Raw genomic sequence first — 25,471 nt, forward strand, 5'->3', positions numbered from 1 at the left:
AGGAGAGGAGTGTGTGTGTTATGTTGAGAGAAAAAGAAAAGAAAAGAAGAACAATGTGTGGCCGTCCAAAGAGAGAAACGAGATATTTTTGAATTGAGTGGTAGGGAGCAAATGGGGAAGGTTGGGGGGGGGGGGGGTCATGTCATCCCCCTTTTTTTATTAAAAAAAAAAGGTAGACCTATAGCCGCATTTTTAAAAACGCGGCTAGAGGTCCTCCTTTTAAAAAAATATTTATCTGGCTACATATCTTAGGCCATCCTTTTTTTTTTGTGTTGCCTATAGCTGCGTTTTTAAAAACGCGGCTATAGGACTACCTTTAAAAAAAAAATTTATTCCGCTATATATTTAAGGCCATCCTTTTTTTTTTTTGTGTTTCCTATAGCCACATTTTAAAAAACCGCAGCTATAGATCCTTTTTATAAAAAAAATATATATTTTATTTAGTTATATATCTCAAGCCATCCTTTTTTTTTTGGTTACCTATAGCCGCAATTTTTAAAAACGCAACTGTAGGTCACTGTTTAAAAAAAATTTATTCGGCTGGAGGACCTATAGCTGTGTTTAGCTATAACTGCGTTTTTTAAAAGCGTAGCTATAGGTCCTCCTTGAAAAAACAAATTATTTGGCTGGACCTATAGCTGCGTTTTTTGAACGCGGCTATAGAGTTAACCTATAGCCGTGTTTTTTGTAAATGCGGCTAAAAAAAACTCGGCTATAGCCTTCATTTTTTTGTAGTGAGGGCTAGCTATGTTATTTTCTATATGGACAAGATTAGTGGATGTAAAGGCAGAATGAGAATTATTTTGGGAAGAATCAAACTTGACCGAAACATAGAGAGAGTTACCATATGTGGCTCATACCATGTCTGCAGCCGGTGTGGTTTGTGTAACCCTATCCGCCGTTGAGTTCCTTGTGTCATCGGACCACCGTTAGCCTAAGAATTCTTCCTTCATCTTCGAGTAAAATCCCGGCACCTCAACTACAGACACAATATCTTCCTTCTCCAAAACCAGTAGAAGGAACCATATGGGATTACTTTTTCGGATAATCCCATATGCTTATAGTATACTCAAAATGCAACCTTAACTCTTCCGTTGCTCTTGTTTCACTTGCGGGCAATGAATACGGTGCATTTGTCACAAAACATGTTGACCTAAAGGTGAGTGGTTAAGCTAATTATGCATGTGGCCTTTTGGTATAGGTTAAACTAATTTACAAGTCCCTATAAGCTATGAATTTGGTTCAATTCTTTGGTTTATAAATTAGAAATATGGTAGGCGATTTTCCTTTGTCATTAACTGATATTTTTAATGTACATGAGAAAGTAAATATTATCTCAAATAAAAAAAAAATATCCATTTAAAGTTGGTGGGCCTTTAAGCTTACTCTCAAACACTCACACACCACTCTTAAAGCACACAAAGAATGATAAAATGGAGCGGATAAGTGGAAGAGAACTCTCTTATGTTTTTATTTTCCTTCTTAACTCTTACGGTCCATTTGAATTGAGAGGGAGGGAAGGGGAATAGAATAGAGTTGGTAGGAAATGAGCTTCATTTTTGCCAAATTCTGTTTTATTCCCCTTCACCCCCTCTCCTTTCTCTCTTCAATCCAAACAGACCATTAGTTTGAAATGAAGGAAAATGCCAATATAGATACTAAACAGTGCAGACCAGACATATAACTTCGAAATTTTACAATTACATACATTAACTGCTCTATTTACTTACTTAATTCATAAATGAAATAGAGTTTCATAAACTAACTTAAGTATGATCCTTAATATTATATTAACTAGCTTATAACCACATGCATATGTATAGATATACTTAAAAGATACACTTTAAGATGCATAGTATGTTAATCTTGCATATATGATTTAAATATTATTGATAGTCATTCTTATATTTTTTTTTAACTCTTTAAAAAGTCTTGTAAGAATGTTATTAGATAGAAAATGTAAATTGTCCATTTTTTAAAAATATTTTTATGTTCATTAATTCTAGACTCTTTATTTTTTGTATACAATAACTCACTTGAATGGATATTTATGATATGGTCCCACATTTGATTCCAAAATTTAGAAATACAACCCTCTCTAAAAATAAATAATTTAGGAAACATAGCGCAAAATTTGACTTCAATTGTAAAATCTAATTGGATTTTCTCTAAGTTTTACTTATTAATATATATATATGAATTATTTTTAATTATAAAAAATGCTCATAAATATAAAATCATTCAAACTCTTTCTTCCTCTAATTTTATATATAGTGTTAGATATATGATTATGTTATTTATTTATTTATTTATTTATATTGGACTTCCCATTTTCTACTCTAAATTAACTCATTTGGCATAAAAATTAAAAAACTTTGATTGGATGAAAGACGTGTCGTAAAATTAAACTATAATGTTAGGACATATGTGCATTATGTTAGGAACATATTTCATCTAGAAATGGCTAATCCTATGACAAAACTCATTTTACTTGGTAATTAGGTAGATCTAGGATGTGTTTAATACTTCAAGGAATAAGAGTTCAAGTCCAAGTATTAAAGCCATGCAAATCTGTCCAAGAAACAAGTGAATAAGTGTTGGATTTTAAAGCTCGACGGCTAGCTCAACAGATAGCATCTATCAAGGTTTAAAAGGTATCTTTAGCCTAATGCTCGACAGCTGCTCGATAGATAACCTATCTATCAAGATTTATGAAAATTAGTTTTTCAGATCAGATTTCACACATATCCGTGTATACATGTTTAGGCTTTCTTTTCTCACAACCCTAAACATATATTTTAAGGGCCGTCACAAATGATACAAGTCAAGGCAACTTGATGCAAAGGTTTTTCACAAGCATATTGTGACCGAAGACGTATGCCCTAGTTCATCTTTCTCTTGAAGAAGCTGCTCTGTTTGTACGTCATAGGGTTTTGTAACTAAGGAGCTTCATAATCTTCATCGTGTTGATGAATTGAAGAATTTTGCAACCAATATCTTTCTCAAGTTGGTGGTTAGTCACGTACTTAGATCCGTGCATCAATTGGCTAGTCACGTACTAGGAGTCGTGCATTGAAAAGTAGAGATTCTCACTACAGAACAAGTCCAATAATGTATTGAGGTAAGGGTTTAACTATAGGTTGGTATAAGGTACTGGGATTCCTTTACTTGTAATTGCTTGTTGTGATAATAGCGGATTCTCGAGAGTGGTGACCTTAAATTCACCTGGTGGGGTTTTTGCCTTGGAGGTTTTTCCCATTTGTAAACAAATCATCATGTCAACTTTATTTTTTGTGCATATTAACTTAGTTGATAATTTGTTTGTGCTACCACTCGTATTGCATGTTAATTGAATTAATTAATTAACTTGGCTAATTAATTGATTAATTTATCACAAGGGGTTAATACATTTTTGGCCTATCAAGTGTTATCAGAGCAAGCATATTCTGATTATGGTTAATTTTTACTGTGTGATCTATTGACCCCTGTTTATCATAGATAGAGGACAGTCTCTTATTATACCTCCTTTATTTGATGGCACTAACTATGCATACTAGAAAGTACGCATAAGAGCTTTCTTGCAGTCTCTAGATGAGAAAGTATGGCAAGTTGTGGAGATAGGTTGGACCAAGCCAAAAGAAGCGTCGACTAATTGGGATGATGCAAAGATCAAAGCGGCTAACTTCAACAGCAGGGCATTGAATGCTTTATTTAGTGCAGTCATGAATGAGGAGTTTAAGAAGATATCCTCTACTGAAACTACAAAAGAAGCATGGACCATCCTTTAGGCAACCTATGAAGGAACCAACGCTGTCAAGGATATGAAGCTTCAGAGGCTTACTACAAGCTTTGAAGAGATCAAGATGGAGGAGGATGAGTCGTTTGATGAGTTCTATGCCAAGCTCAAAGACATAGTGGACCAAGCTTTTAATCTTGGGGAAGCCATTCCCGAACCCAAAATTGTTAGAAAGGTGATCAGATCTCTACTTGAGATATTTCATGCCAAGATCACCGCTATTGAGGAATCAAAGGACATTGATCACATTCCTTTGACAGAGCTAGTTGGCAACTTGCAGACCTATGAATTGGGTTTTTCTAGGATCGGGAAATCGAGCAAAAGCAAGAGCATGGCATTGAAGGCCAAAAGCAGTGATACTGATGAGTCTTCTGATGATGAAGATTCTAAGATGAAATCCTATATAACAAGGTAGTTCAAAAAGTTTATGAAGAATGCCAGTACAAGAATGCAAGCAGTCTAGTTCATCCTAATTCAAGAGCCAAGACAAAGGGAAGAAGGATGCTAGGAATGGCGATCAGTACACTTTTCTCTCAAGATCAAAGTGCTTTGGGTGTCAAGGCTTCGGACACATGAAACAAGAATGCCCAACTTATCTCAAGACCATTGGGAAAAGCAAGGCCCTTGTTGCTACCTTGAGTGACACCAAGCCTAAAGACGATTTGGATAATAAGGATGATGGAATCCAAAATGCCTTCATTTCCACTGTAAATCCTACTGAGGGGATTGTTGAAGAAGTGGATGTAGAAGAGGACTTGGTGGAATCTGAGTTTAAAAAGATGGATGACCAAGATGACATCTACATAGCCTATGCAAAATTATACAAAGTCTTAGAAAAGCATGAGAAGTTGTATAGGTTGGCCACCAAGAAGCTCAGTGATGTGGAGCTGGAACGAGAAGAAATCTCCATGAAGTTTGATAAAGCAAATCAGACCAATGGAGCACTGAGATTTGAGAATGATTTCTTGGGTGAAAAGACCAAGAAGCTTGAAACAGAGCTATTCCAAGTTAGAGCTCAGTTGGAGAGGACTTCAAGTGCAAAGCTTGACGAGATGCTTAGCTTCCAGAAATTTTCTTCTAATCGAATCAATTTCGGGTATGATTTCTCTTCTCCTAGTATTGCTTCTACTAGTACTACTGTTTTTGTTTCACCTGCTAATAATATTGAATCTGAGAACAATGATGTCAAAACTACTTTAACTAGTGAGAATATAGACAAGGGTATATCTATCTTAGGAGCACCCCCTAAGCTTGATAAGAAAAAGACTAAAAACCCTAGGGCTATAAAGGGCAATACTCAAAAGTCTAAATAGAAGAAACAGCATCTCTGCCATCACTATGGAGCAACTGGACATACTTGACCAAATTGCTATAAGTGGTTAGCCACTAAATAGAGCAACAGTGTGATCTCATCGGGAAACCAGAATTAGTTTCCATCCTTTTTTGCTCCTCTTGGAGATCTACTCAAAGCCCTCATGTTCCTTTCGAACTTAAACGGTTTCAATTCTTCTCCCTCTCCACCGGATCAAGGGTTTGCTAAATGGAAAGGTTCTTCCATGGTGTGGAAGGAAAAAGGCTCCAAGTGATTTAGTCACTTTTTCTCTCTCTCCCTTTCTTGTTTTTGAGTATGCATTACTTGTGTGTTTTGCTTTCTTATTTTGTCAGTCTAGATTTATGCTTTGCTTTGTTTAACATGTTTTTGTTTGTTTGTTTTCAGTTTTGCTTTATTTTTTTTTCTTAAAAAAAATTGAAAAATCATAAAAATACAAAAACAATGTGTTTGTGTACACTGTTACTTGTGTATCTTGAATGGCCATTGAAACAAAGTTTTCTAAAATTTGTATCTCTTGTAGCCTAGATGAGCATCTCTATGCACAACTAAGCATATGAGTTTTGTGACTCGTGTTTGTGATGAGTAAGATTAAGTAATCTCTTGTACTTAACACTCGTATCACTCTTTTTGACAGGAATGACTAGAAAATCCTAAGAGAAAGGCATAAATAACCATCTCTCCACTGTTGGCCGCTAATCATGAAATGACATTTGTATTCTTCGGCATAGCAAAAGTGCAATGTAAAAAGATTAACATTATTGGGTATCTCTTTTCTCTCTCTTATATGCCCATGCATGGTTTGCTTAAAAGAAAATAAGCAAAAAAATAATAATAAAAGCAAAAAAAAAAAAAATCAAAATGCTTTATATATGATTGTAAGCGTGTCTTCTAGGAGATGTGGGAGTTATAGGATGTACTTGCAAGGTGATAGTCTCCATCAAGCAGTTATGGTTGTGTGTGAATTAAAATGATTTTCTTATATCTCAAATTGTCATAACATGTGACACTTATGCAATCTTGCAATGTTTTTCACACGCAATATTCTTTGCTACTCTTGAAACATGTGCAGGTACAATGTGATTTGGTCATCACAAGGAATACATGTGTTAATATATGCTCACTAAACTGTCTTGACTTGTTTTTGAAATATAAAATTGGTTAGACTTGCTTTGTGTGTGTGTGTTTTGGATCTATATGCTTGACTTTTTTCCTATTGAGAGATGAGTTTGAGAGCTTAAATTTTTTTTTGGATCTTTGGTTGAGTAGCATGTTTAATTCCATTCATATCTATGTCTTTCTCTTCTTTGAAAAACTGTTTTTGAGCAATCTCAACAGCTTCTCGATACCTCTTGACAGCTAGGCTATCTATGAGCCTCTTGATCTTCCTTTCTCAACAGCTTTTATCGCATTATCAATCCATCAAATTTTTTGAGAATTTGTCTTGATAGCTTCTTAATAGCTTCTTGATCCATCGAGAGAGTTTTTGTATGCTCAATAAATGCTTTGATAGTTGCTCGATCCATCGAGGTCACTTTACTGTGGACACCTCTCGATAGATCCTCGAAAGCTCCCTCTATCAAGAATTAAAGCTCGACACCTCTCAATACCTTTCGATCCATTAAGATTCATGTTTTTCTATATAAAGCTTCAGCGTGATTTCTCTCTCATTTTCTCTCGATCTCTCTCAATTGTTTCTGACTTTTCACCTCCCTAAACACTCTTCTCTCACTTTATACCTTTTCCCCACTCAAACTTCAACCTTAAGAGTGATTTATTCCTTTGGCATGATCTTCCTTATTACATTTGCATTTCATCTCTTTTGACCTAACTTTTGGGGTTTTTGAAAAATTTGGGGTTTTTCAACATTGATGAGGTTTTTGCAAAATTTTTGGGTTGGGTTTTTTTTGAATGATCTTAAATGTTCATGCATTGCATCACATTTTTATTTTAACAATGATTCATGCATTTAAGATGTGTGTTTACCATGTTGAAATCATGTGTGCTGGTAGGATTGGATTAGGTTGAGCCCAGGATGTTTTTATCATTACATGTCACATGCTCATGCATTTTTCATGCGTTCATACCATTTATTCTCTATCTTATTGATATTGATTGTGTTGGTACCTTTCTACCTTCTCTCTCTCTCTCTCTCTCTCTCTCTCGGTTAGTTTGCTTTATGGCACCCAAAAATAGCAAGTCTACTCTGTCCCGGAACCCTCTTCTTTTCGGGGCATCTACTTTTGATTCTACCCCCTCTCACGTTTGGTTCCATCATAAGAAGGCCCGTACAAACTTCTCGGAGAACTTTTCATGACGTGACATTCATTTGGAATGCCAAGTCATCCTATTGGACTTTTTCAATATGTGAGAAATCACGCCCCCAGCCCATTTTTTATAGTGTGTTGTTGGGCCAAACCCACATGAATGGGTGGAGTCATGTTATTGCCTCTCAAAATGGAGATTCGACTAGTTATATTTTCCTCTTTAGATTAAGGGTTTTACAATAGAGTCGCCACTTATTTAATTATTGGAAAAATAAGAAAACCAAAATTGAAAAATTACTCATTTTATTAATTTTCAATTGAATTTACATTAATCATAGGAAAATTACATGGCTTTGGTCCTAGATACAATCTAAGATAAAGTACATGGCTTTGTTTCCTAGTTACAATCTAAAAATTGAAAATTACATGGATAAACATTTGATCTACTAACCCTTGATCTAAGTTCGGAGGCTATGCTACAAGGTGGGAAGGTGTTAGGCACCCACCTTGCCCGATGAAACCAATCTTCTAGACTATGGTGGTCAACATTCATATCACATCATCAAATATGTTATCAATCAACTTGCATGTTGAATTTAAAGTGTGTGCATGTGATAAACCCTAATTGGATTTATTAAGCATTTCATTTGGATTTGAAACATAAATTCTAGTGCATGTGTGTGGATGGTGATATCTAGATTCAAGAATTTAAAAGAATTATTAAACAAACATATTTTTCATGTTTTTGATGTGGATTTAAGATTAAAACTAGTGTTATGCATGAACATGTGATGAACAAACAAGAACATGTGAAGAACATATAAGAACAATTAAGAACATTCAAACGTATTCAAGGGAATTTAAATAATTACTATCATTCTTTAATCTTAAACTCTCATCATGACAACACAAAAAACAATTAGGGAAAAGGATTATACCTTCATGCAAGATCCATATGGTGGATAAAGAGACTCTTGAGAAAGGTCCTAAGGGTGGAGGAAAAGAAGAATTAAGAGAGGAAGAGTTAGTCTTACTCAATACCTTGAGTCTCAAGAAGACCAAGATATGACAAGACTACTCAACTTCCTAGAACTCAAGAGAGGAGAAGAGAGGGTTTTTTTTTTTGTCCTTTGGAATGGAGGAGAGGAGGGGTTTATATAGTAGTGGTGGAGGAAATATGAATGGAAGGCAATTAATGAGGGTTGACAAAGAATCATGAACCTAGACCTCATTGTAGCCTTGGGGGAAATCTGGAGCATTAAATGTAGAGATTGGTGGGAGTGAGGAGCAAGCCAAAATTCGGTTTTCCCATAGTTGCTGTAACAACCTGTAGTGCCAACTTCGAAAAATCATATTGGACTCAATTCTAATTGGAATTATCTCGTTCTTGTGCTCAAATTGAAGCCCTGGATATCTAGTTTCTGAGAAAATTAAATTAATTCATAGATTCAAAATATTCTGAGAGATATCGATGAAATAGTGAACAGAGGTCATTTGTTAGAAAATGGCTTCAGCACAATTAACATTAATAGGTCCCTAATTAGTTTCCCATTAACATTAATAGGCTCCAATCACTCCCATTTCAGACCTAATTAGTTCCAAATTTACCCTAAATAAAAGATAATTGCACAAATTACTCATTGAATGGTTTAATGTTTAACTATCTAGTTAATTAAGTGTGTGCAAGCCTACCATAAAATGTAGTCCTAACCAAGAAAATTATGACACATCATTGATCTCAAATTGATTATACATATAACCAATTGAAATCAATTGTTCATAATCACATATGGTCGGACTCAATTTGTGGTAGTGCATCTTAGTCATTAAAACTTGATTTGGTGATAACTTTCAATCTGGCGGTTCGATTAGGGCTTACGACCAAACGATTTGATCGTCACAATATCAAGATCATTTTGGTGAAATGAGATTAAGGATCTAATGACCAGAATCAATATGCATATTTTCAAGGCAAAATTCCCTTTTACCCTCCATGTGAGGTTAAATGCGGGTTGCAAAATGGGGTGTCAACATAATACTAACCTTCCCACTGTCATCTATAGTAGGGGTTGGGAGTCACTTTGTGGCATCCCAGTCACACGTCCCTCCGTGATCATACAGGAGTTTTAATTCAATATACACAAATTTGATTACTTCTATACCTCATTTCATTACTCGCATTTGAGGTACGTGCATTGTAGTCACTCCGTATCTTATATCCGAGGTGCTACATGCCTCGAGGGTAGCGCATCATAACTACCTTGGCTGTGATCATCTTCGAACTGTGTCCAAAGACGAACTCTCACCTCTCCTCTATGAGACACCTTCATCTTGGGGTGATCATCAAAACACCCCTTGCTCGGGCTTTGCAAAAGGTTCGAGGTTCCTTAACTTGGTGATGACATTTTTTCTTTATCCCTTGTCTCACTATAACTCTATTACTGACCCTCGTGCTCACTTTTTGTTATCCCTACTTGAGGGACTTACCATAGACTTTTCGTCTCACTTCATACTCTCCCTTATAGATGTCTACAAGGATATGACAACCCGTGATAAGGTCACTTTTCCTTCTGCTATCATGCGGATTCTCCGCCATGCGTTTGTCTCCTATCCTGTGTCTTCACACTTTTCTATCATGTGTGCCATAGACATAGTGACTGTTCGACGGAGTGAGGTCCAACTTTGACTGAAGTGGCCACGAACCGAGACGGCAACTCCTTCAGTTTCTTCCGCTCAATCTACCTTCGCTCCTTCTTCTTCTGCGAGTGGAGTGACTCTCAAGGCCATCATGGCACAGCTTGTGTGCATGGATGCTTGCCTTGATACTCTCAGTGATGAGTTGTGTTAGGTGAACACTTGTGTTGATCGTATCGCACGATGACAGGCTATTATGGGTGGTTTCACTGCTTCTTCATCTCCATCTCCACAAGCTTCAGAGGATGAGAGTGATGATGATAGCTCCGGTAGTGATGATGCTGATGAGGATGATGGTGCTAGCTCTTTCAGTGATGAGAAGATGATTGCTTCTTAGTGACTTACCATTTGTCATTCGTGACAAAAAGGAGAAGTAGTTTTGGGTATGAGAGTAGTCATATACTTAAAAGGAGAGTTAGTATAGGAGATATTTTTGTTAGGGGGAGTGGTTTTCTTTTTGAGGGATGTAGTGGGGACTTTTTGTATCTTTTCTTTTCTTTCTATTTCAGATACATTGTTCTTACATTGTGATAGCAAACCTTGTACTCTTATTGATATATATATTGAGGTTGTTATTACATTCTTTCACCTGTATCTTCATGTGTTGTTTCTTTTCTCTCTTTATGCACATGCTTCTTATTTATTGTATGCAATCTTTGATATTTCTGCTTCACACTAAGATACCGTGATGAGTTTTGTTTAAAGTATTTCAGAAATACAGGTTGTCAAAGTCTTTCTTGTCATGAACTCTTTTGTTGCAAAGTTTTTCAAGAGTTTGTGTTAGGATTAGATTTTATCGTATTCAACAAGTGAGTTTGAGTTGAGTGATTTATGACTTCTCTCATATTTCATTTGTTGATTGTGGTTTTGTCACGGATTGCTAAAGGGGGGGATTGTTAGGACATATGTGAATCATGTTAGGAACATATGTCATTTAGAATTGGATAATCCTATGACAAAACGCACTTTACTTGTAACTGAGTAGATTTATGATGTGTTTAATACTTCAAGGAATAAAAAGTTCAAGTCCAAATGTTAAAGCCATGCAAATCTGTTCAAGAAACAAGTGAAGAAGTGTTGGATTTTAAAGCTTGATGGCTAGCTTGGCAGATAGCATCTATCAAGGTTTAAAAGGGATCTTCAGCCCGATACTTGACAACTTCTCGATAGATAACCTATCTATCGAGATTTACGAAAATTAGATTTTCAAATTTGATTTCAAACATATCTTTGTATACATGTTTAGGCTTTCTTTTCTCACAACCCTAAACATATATAAGGATTATTTTAAGGGTCGTCACAGATGATACAAGTTAGTGCAACTTGATGCAAAGGTTTTTCATAAGCATATTATGACTGGAGAGATATGCCCTAGTTCATTTTTCTCTTGAAGAAGCTGCTGCATTTGTACACCATAGGGTTTTTTAACCAAGGAGTTTCATGATCTTCATCGTGTTAATGAATTGAAGAACTTTGTAGCCAAAATCTTTATCAAGTTAGTGGTTAGTCACGTACTTGGATTCGTGCATCGATTGGTTAGTCACGTACTGGGAGCCATGTATTAAAAAGTAGAGATTGGGGTAAGGGTCCAACTGTAGGTTGGTATAAGGTATTGGGATTCCTTTACTTGTAACTGCTTATTGTGATAATAGTAGATTCTCGAGTATGGTCACCTTAAATTCACCTTGTGGGGTATTTGCCTTGGAGGTTTTCCTCATTCGTAAACAAATTACCATGTCAACTTTATTTTCCACTGCACATTAACTTAGTTGGTAATTTTTTTGTGCTACCACACGTATTGCATGTTAATTGAATTAATTAATTAACTTGGCTAATTAATTATTTAATTTATCACAAGGGTCAATACATTCTTGGCCTATCATCTAATTGAAATCCAATTTTTACATTGAGCTAACTAACTTGGTTCAAAAATTTAAAATTTTGATTAGATGAGACACGTTGCGCAAAATTAGACTCTAATTGAAATCCAATTTTTATATTGAATTAACTCAGTTGGTACAAAAATTTAAAAATGTAGATTAGATGGGACACATGACGCACAATTAAACTCTAATTGAATTCCAATTTGAAATGACTAGATGGACATATGTTACAAAATTAAACTCTAATTGAAATCTAATTTTTACATTTTTTTTTGAGATAAAAATAGAAGTATATATTATTAAATGAAGGAAATGTATTACAGAGCTATTATCTTTGGCCCTTGTGATCCCATACCAACCACAGCCCAATTCTATTATATATCCCTAGCCCCACGTGATGGACAATAAAAAAAACTAAAGGTAACTTGAAGCTACATTTTTATAAAAAATGCAAGGGCTCCTCTGTTGCAACTCAGGAGGAGCTGCAAGACGTTGGTAGTCCTCCAATAATCATGTGGCATGATCTATGATTAACCTTGGCTGTATCTGAACCTTCTCAGAGTAGTATTTATTCTGGGCATTCCAAATTGACCATGACGTCGTGGCCCACTGTTCAAGCTTCTTCGTCGTTAGCTTGTCCTTCAGCGTTTGAAATAAATGGAAAAAATCATGCACCTAGTTGCTACATTTCTGCACCCTTCCTTTCAATATTGCCCACACATTTCGTGCCATAGGACATTCCCATAGCAAGTGAGAGTTTGTTTCAGCTTGTTGACAACAAATGTCGCATCTCAAGTCCACCTTCACCCTTTTGTTCTGTAGATTTTCCTTAGGGGGGAGAATGTTTGAACACACTCTCCAAATAAAATTCCTAACCTTCGATGGTACTTTTAGAGCCCAAATTGCTTTCCACACCTTACCATCCCTACGAGCATCGGAATGTTCAACACCATCTTGTAGTATGAGGTGAAGAGCAACTTGGTAAGCCGTTTTACCTAAAAACCTCCCCGTTCTGTTCTCCTTCCATACTAGCCCATCCCTTCTATGTGTTGCATTCAGCGGTATGGCCAAGATCTCACTCCAGGTTCTGGGTGCGAATAAATCATGGACCTTTTGCCTATTCCACTGGCCCATGTCTTCATTAATGAGCTCACTGACTAGCATAGTGGTCTGGTCTTCCCTAATAAATACTAGTTTGTGCGTCAACCATTTATCAACTGCCACTTTAATTCTTCTACCATCCCCTACCTTCCATTGTGCCTCGTGCAGCCAGTAGGCTACACCAAACATATGTGAATTAATTCACTTGGCACAAAAATTTAAAAACTTAGATTAGATAGAACACGTGGCGCAAAATTAGACTCTATTTGAATTCCAATTTGAAATCTAATTGGATTTTTCTCTTAACTTACCTATTATTATATATATAGATTACTTAATTTAACTTAGTTTAACATATGAAACTCCATTTCGTTTATAAAATAAGTTAGTAAAAAGAGGAGTTGTTGAACCACGAAGAAAAGCTAGCTGAAAAACAAGACAAGGATCATTCGCTCTGCAATGCTACCGAGTGTAAGGTCTCACATGCAGCCTACTAAAAATTGCTAATGGCCCATTAACTGATAAAAATTAAAAAAGACAAACAAACAAAAAAGAGGGAAAATATATTCCCATAAAAAAAAAAGGGAAAATATATTATCATGGAGGATTCTATTGGAAAAATTGATTTGTATCTCATACAAAACACATAGCAGAAGCAACAAATAAGGATTTATTTCATTCTTGATTGATAACATGCACTATGGTAATTTCAGAATTTAAGAACAAGATAGCATACCTTGGTGTGGAGAAATTCAAAACAAAAATTAGAAGTACTTGAGAACACTTTTAATCTTCACTCCAATTCCACTTTATGTCCAAGAAGTGTGGTCTCTTAATCAGTTTCCAAGGGAGAATTATTGAGTGGCTTCACTCACACATACACACCATTTCACAATGATATCTCTATATTATTCTTTTTTTTTCTACTAAAAAATTCTGTATGTTTCTCCCTTTATAACTAACTGATTATCTAATTGGGCTGGCCTATTGGGCCTTTCCAATTGGGCTTTAGTGTGTGGCTTGGAGTGGACCAAAAGAGACCAATAAGACACTAGCTCCAATGGGCCTTGAGTTTTTCTGTCAACTCTTGACAAGTCCAAAATTACCATTAATTATATTTAATACCACTATATAAATATAACTGCACTCTAAGCCTTATTAATAAATTATATCTCAAGACTGTATTATACATGTAACCCCTTTATAAAATATTCGTAGTAACACAAAGTCATAAATGTAAACTGCCACTTTGTAAATTACTACATCTTATCCTTGAATACCCGGTTTAATCCTTTAAAGTTATTCATTATATATTTATGAAATCCAATTTCATAAATATATACTTAGTAATTTTTTATCAAAGTGGTTAGGTCTAACTCTTTGAATAACTGAACCCATTAAACTTATCTCAAGGGAATATTTTATATCTCCGTTAAGAGATTATGAATTCTATCTTGAGAATATATGTTCTGTCAACACTAAATGTGGTTGCTCAACATACTAAGGTTTTGACCGTTACTGTAGATTTCACTCTTTGAATAACTGAACCCATTAAACTTATCTCAAGAGAATATTTTATATCTCCGTTAAGATATTATGAATTCTATCTTGAGAATATATGTTCTATCAACACTAAATGTGGTTGCTCAACATACTGAGGTTTTGACCGTTACTGTAGATCTCACTCCTGATATATCAAAGCAACCTACACGTCATGTTCAGGTCCATTATTCTCTCAGGATTAAGAGTTCATGCAAATAGAAGTCGTGAGATTTATTATTCATTTGACAGTAATTAGGAGAATAATAAATCTCATAGCGGCCCAGTTCAATATGTCTTAACTCTTAAAACATATCAACATATCAATTAGAAGTCTCCACTTTCATGATCAAGACAAATCATCTTAGTTGATACGTTATAGTCTTCGCAGATGAAATACCCAATTTCATCACCGACTACGAACTATAAATTCTGAGTTTACAAAGAACTTATGACTTATATCTTCTGTGACTAAATCACATACTATGCATCTCATGGACTATATGATAATATCTCAATATTCATGTTACCATTATTTTAGATAATAATAAAACAACTTTATTAAACACAACATTAAGTTATACATAATGTCATACATAACATCATACAATAGGATTTAAGGGAACACATCCTAACAGATTCTTCAAAGTTTAGCAAGGTCTCACATGCAGCTTACTAAAATTTCTTTTATTTTCTGTTTATAGAAACTCATTGACAGTTCAGGTTTTTGAAATTATTGGGGATATTAATTGAATTCAAAATTTATAAATGAATTTGAAACTAAATTTAAATTCTAAGATTTAATACATAATCATCCCAATATTTTGCCATATCTGTCTTTACTCATTCATCCCAACTAGGTGTAATATGTTTTCCTAGTGTTTTTACTCATCCAAGGGATTCTCTTCAACTTCAAACCTCAATACTAGTCTTTTGAATAGTGTTTCACATTCATATTAGGATCTGCGAGGCTTCACTTCATCGATCAGTAACCAGCTTGCCATAAATCTAGAGCGTATTCGCAGCTTGGGAGTACCAAAAATAGCAGTCACAGCAATTGAGCCCATGGGGTGTTTGCCTCAGTCAGCTGCCTCTTCTTCGTATCAAAATTGTAGTGAAACTTGAAACTTGATCTCAAATTTCCACAACCAAATACTTCAACAAACAGTGCAAAAGTTGAACGGAGAGAGTAGGAAATCTGTGTTTACAATCTTGGATCTCAATAGCGCATTCAGATCTGCATTTATGAGTCAAGACCGTGCAGGTAATTTCCGTTTTTGACATAAAACAATTAATACCAAATGACATGGGGGTAAGTGTTACACTCAAAACCTCTAGTGGGGAAATTCAAATTTTTAAGTATTGTTTTAAGTAGAAATGTAACTTTTTAACTATGAACATGTGATATCACATGAGCAACTCACCTTTTATTTAAAAGGATGTTGAAACGATTTACACATAAAGTAAATACTATAATTAGGTGTTACATTTTAAAAAGGTTTCATGTTTTATGGATAAGTCAAAGGGGGCATTTTTTTTTCTAAACTTTTCGCTATCGTTTATCTACACCCTCACCATTAAGAAAAAGAAACATTTCAACCACAAAAAAAGTCGAGCAAGTTGTACTTTATATCTCATTCATTCTCACTCGAACCAAAAAGAAAGAGAATTCCGTTTGGCATCAACATATTTGACTTTTTATTGTTTTCATTTTACTAAGAGTTGATTAAATTATGTCTGTATTTAAGCAATTAAACTAAAAATAAATAAAGAAAATAAACGAAGGATGTAAAGTCTATATTTCATGAAGGTTGTAAGTTCCATGAATAAATTTTAACCTCTAGAACTTAGTTTGTCTAGTGGTTTAGTGTAGAAATATTTTGAGACAAGACAAATGAAGTTTTGCACAAATGAAGACTCAAGAAATCCGAAAAATTGAAGTGCAGATAAGTTTTATTTATCTTGACCGATCGAGATTCATGCAGATTTGAAATCTCGCTTTCTTTCTCCGTCATTAGATCTAGGATTTTGATGGAACTTAAGCATATTTAAATCAAAACCCTAGAACACGTTTTTACATATTCAAGAGTGGAGTGTTATGTACACAGATCTTGAAATTTTTCATACCCTTTTGGAGCTATAGTTGGAGACCTTGTACAAATAATAGATCCAGTTATAAAGCAAAGTTGTTGCATTCAGTCAACCATAATTGTTAATTTAAATCTTTGAGTGAAGATCTTTAAGTCACAAACTGAAGAGTTTGTCTTGCTGATCTTAATATTTGAATGGAGATGTCAAAGTCATAAACTAGAGTGTTTCTATGCAAAAGTTTTACAGTAGAAGAGTTTGTGGATTTAGAACTACTTGTGGTCACGCTAGTAAGTACTACATGAGGTAACAGTAGATTTAGGGTTAAATCTATTGTATAAACTTCGATTCTATTAGTGAAATGTTTCTTTGAGGATTGTTTAATTTAAATCCTCAAAAAAAAAAAAAAATTTACTTTGAAACTATAGTTTCAAAAGGTTTCTTGGGTCATCATTCTTGGTGTTCATGTGATCTGTGCTTGTTTGATGTTTAATTGATTCAGATATATTACATAATTGATCTAACTAATTAATTATTTGGTTAATATTTGATTAAATCTAAGACAATTAGGGTCTAAAACTCTAATAAAGGTAAATAAAATCTTAAAAAGGGACAATCCAGAAAATTTGAATAAATAAGGAAGATTAATTTTCCAACAAAAAATACATAAGAGCATCACCATCAGGTATGCCAAATGCCAAATATTTGGCATTTGGCACACTAAACACCAAAAAACCCTTCTCATGAGGTGTTCTAAATCCTACAAATTTTGACACATGTAAACAGTACCGTTCCATCTTTGAAATGGTACGGATAGATGTGCTAAAAAAATATTTTTTTTATTTAACTTTTTCTCTCTCCTCTCAATATTTTATTCAACTTTTTCTCTCTCTTCTCACAGATTTGTCTCTCTCCAACCCGTATTCTCTCTCTCTCTCTCTCTCTCTCTCTCTTCTTCAGATCAAATTCCTTCACCCTCCCTCACCCTCACAAATCAAGCCGCCCCCACCGATCAAGCAGCCGCCATCGCATCTAGTTTGAAGACTCCATCATCGCCGATCTAAAGCTGCTGCCGGTCTGAAGCTGCCATTGCCACCTCGGCCTAAAGCTGCCATGTCGCCTCGATCTGAACCCATCTCAGCCACAACTTGAAGCTATAACACCGCTTGTTTGAGGTGCATCTCAACCACGCTGCTGATCTAAAACTCATCGATTTGAAGCTGCATCGTCCTCCACAGCTCTCGCCGCCGATGGTTGGTTGAGTTTGGTCATTGATTGATCTATTAAGTTAGGGTTTTGTTGAAGATTTTGAGTTTTTTTTTCCTCTTTTGTTGAGGTTTTTGGATTTGGAATTTTTTGAAGGATCCGATGATTGTGGTTGTAGTTTGTGGTGGTGGTTGTGGTGATGGTTGTTGTTGTGGCGATGGTTGTAGTGGTGGTTGTTGGTTCTTGGGTGGTAGCGACTACCACTAGGCTGTGCATTTGTGTATTGGCCGGGTTTTGAGTAAATATATTATTTAATGTGTTGTATATATTATTTTAATGTTTAGTATAAAGTTTTAGATCCATTAAAACAATATGCTTGACCTAATATTATACTAAGTTGATTAACAAGATTGTTATTCAAGATTAGGTTTAGCACAAATAACCATAAATAACAAAGCAGCGGAAAATATAAAGAACACAAAGATCTGATGACCCAGGAAAATCAAACCGGTAAAAAACCTAGAGAGGATTTAACCTAGCTATCCTCAAGGTAAAAGGCAAATCCACTAGAAAGAATTGAAGTTTGTACAATAGAACTTAGACTACTAACATTCTATTGCTACCTCAAGTAGAAAAATTACTACCTCAAGTAGAAAAATTACTACCACGACCCCATGATAGCTCCGAGTCCATGGACTACGTCTTTCCTTGATCTGCAACAACTACAAGTTCACCTACTTGTGACTTTGAGACTCCACTCAAAGGTGTAAGATCTTCTTGAAAGTTCTTTATGCAACAACTGAAGCAACCATCAAGTTCTTGATGTGAATCTTGATTCTTGATAGCTCTATGTGTGTGCGTGTATGAAGGTAAACACCTCTAGATCTCACAAAAGATTCAACATACAACTCATCAAAGGCTCAAGAGAGCTTTTGGGTACAAAACCTTAGATCTACAAAAGAGGCACACTCTTCTCTCTCTTAAAAGCCTTTTTAAAACATGCTTAGGGTTTCCTTTATGTACTAGAAGAAATAGATCTGAAACCCCAATCCTTAATGGGCTTGAACTCCTATTTGGACTTAATTAAAATTCTGCAGATACGACTCTCGATCGATCGAGCCTATCTCTTAATCAGTCGAACCAGATAAATTCTGAATTCTTCTATATGCAGCTTGCTTATTCTTGAATCTTGACTTGTATCACCTTAAGCATTGTCTAATAATACCTATAGACTCTAAGATCTATACTTAGACAAGTTTGTGTTCACGATTTGCTAATTGTTTTAAATTTTAGAACCTAACATCTCCTCATTTGGCGATTCATGACAAAACTTACATACAATATGAAATGCTTAAATACAAGAACAACTCAATAAAATAAAATGCCCAAATTACAATTCAACCTAACTATTAATTATCAGTTGCAAGTGTAGACAATAGCACGACTGAATCAACCTGTAAATTCCTGAAACACTCAATAAACATATAAACGCATGTGTGAAAAATACAAGTAAACAAAATAAAATCTTGATTTCACATAACATAAAATAAAAGACATATATCATGAATAACCTTATAATATAAATCAAAAGCTAATGTAGCGCAATGTGAAACAAGAAACATAAATAATAATAAAAATGTCTCCCCTTAATATATACATCATCATGAGCCAAAAAAAAAATATACAAGATGAAGCACCTAGATACAATCTAAAACTCCAAAGCTCTAAAAGAAACAAAAAAACTCCCCCTATAACAAAAATCTCCCCCTATCTCCATCCATATGTACTCCCCCTTTTTGTGACGAACTGCCAAAGGGCAATCAAGACTTATCATTAAAAGGAGGTGGTGGAGAGGACTACCGAAAACTCGCCAACTCTACACGTAAAGCCTGAAGCTCTGTGAGGACATTTAACAAAAGCTGACCATAAGCCGCCTGAATGGTCATGACAGTGTTCAACATACGATGAATGCTAGAATCATTCGAAGTAGAAGGTGGAGGATCAGCAATAGCAGTAGCAGCAGTCAAATAAAAAAACTCCTCAGCAGCGGGATCACCTGAAGAAGGAGGAGGAGGAGGTGCAACACCCAAAGAAGACTCAACTCTTGGGCATTTAGAGCTAGCTCTCATCTGAGCAGCCCTCTACCTAAGGAAGGTGGCACCTATAGGAACTATAATGTGTACAGGCTCAGAAGCAGGAAACTCATCTAAACCTAGATGCAACAAAATCTAATGAACAAAAGCAGGAAAGAAAAGAGCATGAGCAGAAGAACTACTCCTATGGACCTCAACCAAGGATCAAATGAAAAGATAAGGAAAACTTATAGGGGCATCTATCATAAGAGCATACAAAAATGCACATCTTTCTATAGGAATGGTATGCAAGTGAGAGATGGGCCAGATAGAATGGCAAGAAATCCTAAAAAAGCAAATAATGAATCTCGGTCAATTCATGAGAAGTGATTCGAGGATCAAAAATCCACTAGATAGAAGTACTAATGATATAGGACATAATATCATCAAGAGGAGGTGACTCATCATAAGGATACACAGGCTGATGTACACCAGGCACCCCAAGAGCCGAAGGCACTACTGAAGGAGTAATGGTAAACTCGTCTCCCCTTATCCAACTCTTCACAAACTAAATGTTGGAAGAAGTGAAGTGAACAGAGAGGTTCGAGTAGAACTCTTTAATCAGGGTAGCTAGAGGAAGGTGATCTATATCCAACAAATGTAACCATCCCCTATGCTCAAAGTTCCTCCTAATCTCTGGATCAAACTCATCTAAAACAACTTTTCTCTCAGCCCACACAGACCTAAAGATGTTCAACTTCTCGTAGGTCTCTTGGTTTTTCTCACCTAGAAACCTCTCACCATTAAAAGATGGAATGGAAGAGGAGGTGGTTTTCCCATTTGCTCTAGTCTTCCTAGTCATGATGCTAAGGTTGGAAAGGACAGACAAAAAAGGACTAAAGAAAAGAAAAAAAAAAACAAGAAAACCCAAGGGAAGACTGCATCAGACACAATTAGAGAAAAAACAACATAGAAAATAACAATCTATATGATGAATGAACAGTCTTAACACATGATGCAGGCTTTATTGCAGTGAGAAAAGCTCAATCACACTTTAAAAAATCATAGAATTGGCTTGAACATGGAGTTTATATCAAAACCCCAAATTTTGAAAAACCCACTTTCAAAAATCCCAAAAAATTGATCAATTTATCATTACACAAGTTGGATAACAGTAAATAATGATAAAATGAATCAATAACACAAGCCAATTTCACCAAATTAAGCTCAAATGAACAAAATCCCCAATTTCCTAAATTTTCAAACCCTAGAAATTTCAATTCATCCCAATTCATCAAATTGATCAAATTAAAGCATGAAGAACAAGTTAATATCATCCAACAACAAAAACCCATTGACCAATTGTGAAAGAAACCATTGAAAATACCCAAAACCCCAAAATCCAATAGGTTCGAATTTTTCCTTGAAATGCATGAAAAATGCAAGAAAAATGAAAAAAAAAAAAAAAAAAAAGGGTAAAAGGGTCTTACCGGTGCTAGAAGACAAAAACCTTGAAGAAAATTTGAGGTAAAATGACAAAAATTTGCTTGAGTTGGATCGGTCGAAGAGAGAGAGCCAAACAGTTTTTGAAAAAAATTTGAAATAGGGAAAAACATGAGAAAAACTTATGTTTTTAAAACTCTCCAAACTATTTTCGATCGATCGAAAAATATTTTCGATCGATCTAAAATCACATTCGATTGATCCAGCATCAATCAAGCAGCGATCGAGCCAGACAGATTCAAACCAATTTTTTAATCGCAATTTCGATCGGTCGAGAAACAGTTTCGATCGATTGAAAATTTGGAAAAAATAAATTTTTGAAAAATAGAGCAATTTTATGCAAAAACTCCTCAAAGCATAGTATTTTATAAAATGAAATGCATGAGTATGAGATGAAAAGTTTTTCAAAAACCCTTGAATTTTACCCACGTCATTCAAAAACCAGATTTCCAACCAATTTATCCTCAAAAACACAAACTTTAAACAAATTTTGCATCAAAATCAAGGTACTTTCAATCTTGGATGGCCACAACAAGATCGCACACAATAATATGTACCAAGTTTAGAAAAGAGTAACTTGTGAAGTGTGAGCAACCAGCAAGAGTTTAAGATACATGTGTGGTGATAAGTAGATAGTAATCAATCACAATTTTTACAAAATTCATCACATAAGTTTGAAAGTGACTATCACCTAAAGAGTTACATAATATAACTCCCACATCTCCTAGAATAAAAGCTTGCAATCATGTAAGTTTCTTGAATCTGCCTTATAATGTACACACCAATTTTATTTGATTTGAAACTTATTAAAATAGCCAGGATAATGTACGCACCAATTTTATTTAATTTGAATTTTATTATAAGCCGAGGCTACACCTTATGTTCTTTTTGTGCATGTGCTATACTTTCTCGAGCACACAATCTTAAGATATGCACTAAAGTGTTCATGATTGGCTAGTAAACAATGGTGAGATAGTTATTTATACCTTTCTCTTAGGATTTTTTAGTCTTACAATCAAAAGTATGTGACTTCAAAATTATTGTCATGTGATAAAAAACTATAAACAATTCCCACACAACATGCACTACATAGCTTAAACTAGCTAAGTGCAATAAAATTAAGCTCATCCAGGCAAAACAAAGTACACAAGCATGTTTTGCAAAGATAATATGGCCAACCTCAATTACATATCCATGATGTGTAATACAAAAGAGATAAAAATATTTTGGTTTAAAAAAAAAAAATTATAACCAAAACTAAAAGCACAGATTATGCTAAATGATTTAAAGTGCAAATGCAATGCATGATAGTGCTTAACTAAGCTATAGAGGTTACACAAACAAGAAATATCAATTTATTAATTAATCCATGAGCACATGTACAAACTAGTACATACTCACACAAAATCAGAAGTAGCTTAGCACTTATATAACACATACTATTCAAGTTTCTCCACAATATCAAGCATGTTCTAAATCAAGAGAGAGATATTATAACTCATGTAATCCTCAAAACAAATAAAACAAGACACAAAATAAAATATTTTTTTCTTTTTGAAATTTTTCAATGTTTTTGGATTTTTGAATAATTAAAACAACCTAAGAAAATAAAACAAAAAAAAAAACTAAAAGTAAATACGTCCACAAATAATTGAAAGAATTAAATCAATGACAAGTGAACAACACTCACTTTAGAGAATCTTTTCTCACCCAAATAGCATGAGTTTTCGGCTTTGTAAGTGAAAATCCATGTGAAGCAGAGTGTATTTGAGGGATTACACAAATATTCTGAGAAAGACTAAAATCCTGCAATTTCCTTTCACAAGCCAACAAGCTTAAATTTTTCAAAAGCATATGAAACAATATATGTGGACTTATGGCGGGAGAAATATCATCACATATCCTAGATTGAAATACAGAATGTTTAAATTTCAATTTATGACAATTAGAACGAATATGACCGAAGATACCACAAAAGTGACAAACAAGAACAAATTTAGGAACATTAGTATTCCTAACAGCAAATCTAGTCTCAGATTTTGGTTTTTGCCTCAACAAAAACAATTTGGTCTAATATGACCAACAACACCACAAATATGACAGGTAGGCACCAAAACAGATATCTTATCCACACTAACAAAAGGTTTAGACATAGGTTTAGAAACTTCAGCGTCTACATCAAAACTTTTACCTTTGTCTAACCTAGCAAAATAAGCCGTTTCTTTATTATTCCTCTTGAAATGAAGGATATAAACTTTCTCAGTTTTAGGCTTAAAAGAAACAAAAATACTTCTGTTATCAATAGCGGGCTTGGTTTAAGTCAAATTTTCAATTTTAGCTTTAGATTCAGTTAACTCTTGCTCCAAGCTTTTCATCTTCTCATCTTGAGAGGAAATTTAATTTCTCAAAAATTCATTCTTTTTATTAAATTCATCTAATCTAACAACCAATTTGTTCCAAGCTTTTCATCTTTTCAAGATTAGCCAATTTTAACTCTTCCTTGAATTTCTTAGTAATTTTCAAAGATTTAGATAATTCCTTACGAAGAGTTTCAGAAGCATCAAAAAGATCAATAGAAACAGTAGTGTCCTTTTTATTCAAATCATCACAATCAAAAATAGTAAGACACTTAAAATTATCCATGATAACAGGGATCAAGGATCAACCCTAGGTCAAGAGACCTAAAAACAAGAGATAACCCGCTCTGATACCACTTGTAAAGTTTTAGACCCCTTAAAACAATATGCTTAACCTAATATTATACTAAGTTGATTAACAAGATTGTTTTTCAAGATTAGGTTTAGCACAGATAACCATAAATAATAAAGCAGCAGAAAATATAAAAAACACAAAGATCTGATGACCTAGGAAAACAAAACCGGTAAAAAACCTAGGGAGGATTTAACCTAGTTATTCTCAAGGTGAAAACCAAATCCACTAGAAAGAATTGAAGTTTGTACAATAGAGCTTAGACCACTAATATTCTATTGCTACCTCAAGTAGAAAACTTACTACCACGACCCCATGATAGCTCCGAGTCCACGGACTATTTCTTTCCTTGATCTGTAGCAACTACAAGTTCACCTACTTGTGACTTTAAGACACCACTCAAAGGTTTAAGATCTTCTTGAAAGTTTTTTATGCAGCAACTGAAGCAACCATCAAGTTTTTGATGTGAATCTTGATTCTTGATTACTCTGTGTGTGTGTGTGTGTATGAAGGTAAACACCTCTAGATCTCACAAAAGATTTAACACACAACTCCTCAAAGGCTCAAGAGAACTTTTGGGTACAAAACCTTAGATCTACAAAAGAGGTACACTCTTCTCTCTCTTAAAAGCCTTTTTAAAATGTGCTTAGGGTTTCCTTTATATATTAGAAGAAATAGATCTGAAACCCTAATCCTTAATGAGCTTGAACTGCTGTTTGGGCTTAATTAAAATTCTGCAAATACGACTCTCGATTGATCGAGCTTGTATTTCTAAATTCTTCTATCTGCAGCTTGCTTGTTCTTGAATCTTGACTTGTATTACCTTGAGCATTGTCTAATAAAACCTATAGACTCTAAGATCTATACCTAGACAAGTATGTTTTCACGATTTGCCAATTGTTCTAAATTTTTAGAACTTAACATTTAGAATTAAAAAATAGAAGATGTGATAAATGGTAAATTGTAAAATGGTGTGTTAAAATAATAAAGTAGGCTTTTGATGTGTCAAAATGACATTTTTTATAAGAAACCTGATGGTGATGCTCTAACTACATTACTTTCCATATGCAGGAAATTTGAAGTTCAAGCATCCTTTGAAGCCATGCTGTATTGGTGTGAGCAAAGACTACTCATGTGGGAGCGTGGACAAGACTAGAGCAAGAAAATACACTATTTGTAAGAACTCTAAGCTATCACTCTTTTGGGACACATTACACCCTTCATATGGTGGCTGGCATGCAGTTTATTCAGTGCTTCAATCTTCTCTCCAACAACTCTACTAA

General features: G+C 34.7%; 1 pseudogene; it reads left to right on the forward strand.

Moving 5' to 3' along the window:
• Positions 1–861: 861 nt before the first annotated feature.
• LOC142616449 (GDSL esterase/lipase At5g03610-like) lies at positions 862–25,471 on the forward strand (annotated as a pseudogene).

Source organism: Castanea sativa, chromosome 11, assembly GCF_040712315.1.
Source record: "Castanea sativa cultivar Marrone di Chiusa Pesio chromosome 11, ASM4071231v1".
Taxonomy (NCBI): domain Eukaryota; kingdom Viridiplantae; phylum Streptophyta; class Magnoliopsida; order Fagales; family Fagaceae; genus Castanea; species Castanea sativa.